This window comes from Synchiropus splendidus, chromosome 16 (genome assembly GCF_027744825.2).
Source record: "Synchiropus splendidus isolate RoL2022-P1 chromosome 16, RoL_Sspl_1.0, whole genome shotgun sequence".
Taxonomy (NCBI): Eukaryota; Metazoa; Chordata; class Actinopteri; order Syngnathiformes; family Callionymidae; genus Synchiropus; species Synchiropus splendidus.
The window spans coordinates 6,092,066-6,098,065 of record NC_071349.1 but is presented as its reverse complement, the minus strand read 5'-3'; positions in this window follow the sequence as shown (position 1 = coordinate 6,098,065).

The window sequence follows — 6,000 nt, the reverse complement described above, 5'->3', positions numbered from 1 at the left end:
TGACATAGCCGCTGCTCCTATCACTATTCTCTCCCTCAGAGGAACGCGCTGTATCTCTTCTATTTTATTCCAGAACTTCTTTCTCCTTCTGCTGACATCCTGCCTGTGGGGGGCTATCGCTGACTCCTTTGTCCAGCTCTAAACTCATAATCCTGTCTGACTCCCTTCTCAGTGCCACACGTTGTTCACATACTTTTTTCAAAACCCACACTATTTCTCTTCCTGTCTACAACATGGTAAAATATATTTAAGTATATATATTTAATCTCCATTGTACTGACTTTCTGCTACACCCTAAAACACTAAGCTTACATCAACTATTCTGCAGTCTTTGGCCATTTTTACCACACTTTTTATCCATGTCTTGGAGGGTAGCAGCACCAAAAGCAGTGATAACTGGTCTGGAATGGTTTTGTGAATCCTACTTTGTATATTTGATTTTGACTCAGTAGGGTTTGTTTTGAGCCGCCCGCTCTGCCTGACACTCACCCTTTTTGCACTGTGCCACTTTGACATGGGAGACCAACCTGGAGCGCTAAACTCGCCGTAACAGAGGTGACAGGCTTGTGTACTGCACCATTTTCAGCAAATTTGTATGGACGCCAGACGCAGTTCTGTTTTTTGAAGAGCTCATTTTCATTCAGCTCATTCAAATTGTCACTCAGAACTTAGAAGTTTGGATTTTGCCCTCTCCTCGTCTGCTGACCATCATATTTGGTTCAGCAGCTTCTCGGTCATCTCAACCTCTTTACCAAAGCTATATATGGCACGAAAATAAAAATTATTAAAGAATCTAAATCTGATTTAAAACACTCAACTTGTAGAAAAATCATATTTTAATTGTTTAAAAAAAACAAAGTATTCAGCAGCGCAAAAATCAGATCAACGATAGCAGCCAGAGAACAAAAATACTTGACTCAATTTGCTCTTTAACTTGAGAGATGAATGTATTGTGAGAAAATATCAGTATGAACAGCGATGTGTGGAACACTGAAATGGCCGTGTACGGTGAGAAACAGCTTGACCTCAAGGACATTCTTCTTCAGAGGTGTGTTGGAGTCTGCTTGGCGAGATAATAACTTTCATTTAGAACTGACTTCACAACCAAACCACTTCTTTAATTTCTCCAATCCAGAGCATCTGGGTCAGTTTTTTTTTTTTTGTTTTGTTTTTAATTCTTGAACTATAAATTGAAACACGCAATTATCCAACAAAAGGGTTCATCGCTGTCCTTCACAACCTCCATTATTACTTTTGAACTCTTTTCAAGCAGCTTTCTTCCAGTTGAGCGTTGCCACGGTAATGGCCAGCTGCCAGTCTGCAGATTACGGCTTCATAGGGCCAGAGTTGGAGAGTCGCTCAATGCAGGCAGGCCATGGATAAGATCAGCGTGTGTTGCTCAGGGCACACGTGAAAATGAGTGGCGAGTAGATGAAATGTACACATCGCACGGAGCGTCGCTGAGCATCGTTCATTTGCTAAGGAAACTCAAATGAACCAGACAACCAATAGTCTGACAAATGACGTCCAGAAGGTTTTAATCATTTCATCAAATATAACACTCGCCCCCCCCCCTCCGTTCTAAACAAGCAAGAGTCTCAATATACCAGTCCCAGAGGGCCACAGGGGCCAAGGAGGACCACCCACTTTCTATTCAATTGTCATCTTGCAACAACCTGTCTCCTCCACAGCATTCAACAGCAGACACTCTCCAGGGGGAATTCCAATTGAACCCCCACCCGAATAAACTTCCCAACTGTAGCTGATGGACTGCGTTGAGCATGTGACCCCGGAGACAAACAGGATTACGTCCAAATCCCATGTTTCTTTGCCCTCTTCTCCACTTGAGAAGCAGTGGTCAGGGGTCTAAGACCAAAAGGGGGCAAGGGGAGTCCTGCACACGCATACCTACATTTGTCCGACTCATTCTTACTGTTTCTATTCACCAATGCTTCTTCTGTTCTGTGTGGTCTCCATGATTTGGACAGAGCCTACAGATGTCCAGTGAACTCTCTAAAGCATTCAGTCTGACACCATTCATGACATCTTAGTATTAGTTTGTGTTTCACACTGACTGCTAACCAATGTGTTCTTCAATCTGGGGTTGCCCATCGACACTCATGGGTTGCTGGTCAAGGCCCAACATGGCACCATGAACAAGCCTGGCATCTTATTTTATGAAAAAGGAGCAGTGGCAGCAAGAGGATTCCCCTGTCGGAGTCATGCTTCAGGCCTGTCACTGAAGGTTTTGCTGTGGTTTGTGCAAATACTCGACCTTGTGACAGCACTTCACTCCCACAGTTAACGCGACTGCGTGGCCTATGAGCTTTAATACGTGCTAAGGTTGTCAAAATGATTCATACTCCAAAAAGTATCGATAGTCAAATGCCATGTCTCGATATATTAATTTTCCATAGCATTGCTGGTACTGTGCCCATGTCCTCTGTGGGCACTCACCAGGCAGCGTAGCAGCAGACACCTGGTCGTCATGACAACTTCTGTCAGGTTTGTCATGTACAATACTATATTAAACTGATGAATGATGTTAGTGTGGCTGATAACCCACAATACTGTTCGTAGTTTTGTTATTCACTGTGGCTAATAGCTGCTAACCCTCAATGAATGTTGATAGTTTTTTTATTTATTTATTTATTTTTAAATTAGCAATTAGCTGTGGCTAGCAGCCTTTAGCTTACTTCCACAACTCGCAAATGCAGACTAGCGCAGAGAAATCGACCTGCAACTAAACTGAAGAAGTTACGTCCTACTCTACCAGCGTTGTTTGAAAAAGAAATATAAGTATAATCCTGATGCTCTAAAAGTAACCAGTTCATCTGTAAGGTTCAAGTACCTATGACTTATATTTAGGTTAACTTATATTTAGACTATTTGCCTTAGTGAAAACTTTATTGTCTTTTTTATGATTTGAAGTATTATCTTTTTCATGTCCTTAATATTTCATTTATTGTGTTTAACTGAACTGTGGTCTTGTTTTTTTTTTATGTGAATGAAAATGTTTTTATGCTTTTTAAGTATTTGTCATTTTTTTGTTATTGAAAAGTATCAATATCGAGTTTATTGTAGGCGCAAACCTAATGTTTAAAGCAAATGTTTCTTGTGCGATCGGTGGGTGACTGACTTTCCTGTCGAGCCAGTGTTTGGCTACAGTAGTCGTAGCTGTGTTGACAAGGCTGAATGTCTTAAGCTGACGTAAACTTCTCGTTCTAATCTCGTAGCAGACCAACGTTAGCTGGTTATTAACTGGATCACTTGTGTATTAACACTCTGTTAAAACCTCATCAGTGCAAATAGCAATCACGCTGAGAATTTGTCCCGGCCAGGCCAATTAGAGCCCAATCCACATGGGACAAAAGGGGGGCTGGCCGCAGGCTCTCCAGTGTTTATTTGCCCTGCCGAAGCCAGCTGGTCATACGAAGGCATAGAAAGGCCACATTGACTCCGCCCAGCAGGGGGTGGTGGCTCAGCCAAAGGGAAGTCGGGCTCTTTTTCACCGTGCAGCCGCCCCTACCAAAGAGCCCCAGACTCTTTTGTGGATGTAGTTTGGGCTGGCGGCCGCGTCCACTGGCTGTGCTGCGTGGAGCCAGCCACACTTCAGAGCTCATTAGCCGACAGACTCGCTTTCATCAGCAGGACATGTTAAAACTGCCCTAATCAGCAGTAATCCCAGCTTTGTGTCGCACTTCTGCCGTCTGCTTATGCTGCCGTATTGATGAGGCCATTGATCAGGGCTTTAGAGGTCAATACACTAGAATCTACAGCTGGACACCACCGGACGCACCGTGTGAGGTCGTGACAGTTGAAGCGTCTCCTTGTAGAAACAATCAAAAAGATCCAGAAACGCAGAGTGTCAGGGAGGGAACAGCCACTCCCCTCAGTCACGGATCACTTAGAGGCTGAATCGCTCAATTCACTTTCCCCACAACAATATTCAACTTGAACAAACTACAAACCTTACGCAATAGTAAAACTGTTTTGAAAGTGAGGCTTGTTCTGTCGAATAAGAAGAAATCATTTATTCGCAGATGTTTAGCATTTTGAAATGAATAAATAATGATACATATATGTAAGATCAATCTGAAATTATTATTATTACTAAATGAGAAAAATAAAAAATAAATAAACGTCTTCAGTGCTATGCTGTGATCACGTCGCCTGCTATACATGAAAGAGCTGAGCTGAAAGTTCAGACTAGTCAACAGCCTTAGCTACGAATGTCCAACAAAAACGTAAACAAACAGCTAAAAACAAAGCAACCGCTTCAGAAACTTGCATGGAAGAAAGTAAGTTAACATTTATGTATTGTATATCTAAAAATGTAATAAATTACTATTTTGTGTTGCACTAATGTCCCTCTCTGATCAGTCTGCGACCACGTTTACCCGACGGCCCAGAAAATCAAATTGTTGCATGCAACTTCTGCCTTTTAAAATCCATGTAAACAGCTTTGAGCGGCTGGGGGCGAAGAATCTGAATTCTCTAAGCCTGACTATACAACCTGGTTAATACGGCTAATAGCTTGAATAAGCCTGCATGTAGCCATTTAGCTTGCGTGTGATCGGACAGGGGGATGTGTGGATGCGCTAGCTTCAGCTAGGCACTGGAAATAAACAAGCCACTCCTCATACATGAAGACGGTCTGGTAACACAATATATAATCCAGAAGTCCTATGTGTGACATGATTCAGTGGACCTCGGTCTTAGCCGATGTCTGCTGTGAACACATAAACACACAACGACAATGGTCTGCAGATGTGTAGATTCGTCTTCAACCACCTTCACGCAGGTCGTTTTGATCATTAGTTCTTCTTAGATTCAGGATGGGACAATACCATTAGCATGGTTGCTAACATGGGCTCACACACCTGCCGATGATCTCGGTGCTTTAGATACTCCACATCCATCAACAAAACGGATCTCCTGAGTATTTAATTGTATTCAGAAGCTTGGAAATATAAAGTAAAAAGCTGCTGAAATAAGCATGTTGACGTTGATGACAACTCCATGATGGTGATGGCATGGAAGAACAGCTTTGCCTGCTCTACCTCAACTGTCAACAAAAGAGACAAAGAGCCTCAAACTCAATAGTTTGTTTTTCTCTCCACTGCATGTAAAATCAGGAGCACGTGTTGCAATTGGACTCAATGTCCTGGTCTCTCTGCATGGAATGACACGAACAATCGGTTTCAGAATGATGTGCACATAGAGCATGAACCTGCTCTTCTTCCTCAAAAACCATTGCTAAGCCTCTGGAATCTTCATTCATATTGTTCACAACTTCCAACAACTTAGATGCACTCAGCCAGGTTGGTTTAAAGCAGAGGTGGGCAATACAATTTCCTAAAGGGCCACATTATATATAAACTGGCCGTTGTGAGGGGCCTCATGCCAGAAGAAAGACAGCGAGGACTTCAAAACACGATGGAAAAATATCCAAAATATATAGTAAAATTGGATGAAATAAACCTAAAAATATTAAACGTAAGTAAGGCTGATTTATATTATTTGAATATAAATCACAATAAAACTATGGATCAGCCTTAGAATATAAAGGCATATTATTTAAAAATATAATGTTAATTATGTCACTGTATTTTGAGAAACAAGAAATGCATGTTAAGAAGAAAAAAAGAGAAATTTATACAACCATATTTACTGTTGTCCTAGTAATAACTGAAAAAAAATTACACTGAACTTTATGGTCGTGACTACACTGCACTTCTTGATTCATATTCATCTTCACTATTCAGAAATTCTGTCTTATCTTAGTGATCTTAATTGCTCATGTTTCATAATATGCACTCGCAACAAAAACAGGATCTGTTCGTTGTTGGGGTCCACACCTGCACATTCATGTCATAGCTACAGACGGACAAACTAGGATTCACTTATTTTAGCGAGTCATTTGGCCAGCTATTGTGATGTGTGTTGTCCCCTGCATGTGTGGGTCTGGAACACTCTGCTTTCCTCCCACAGGTGAAG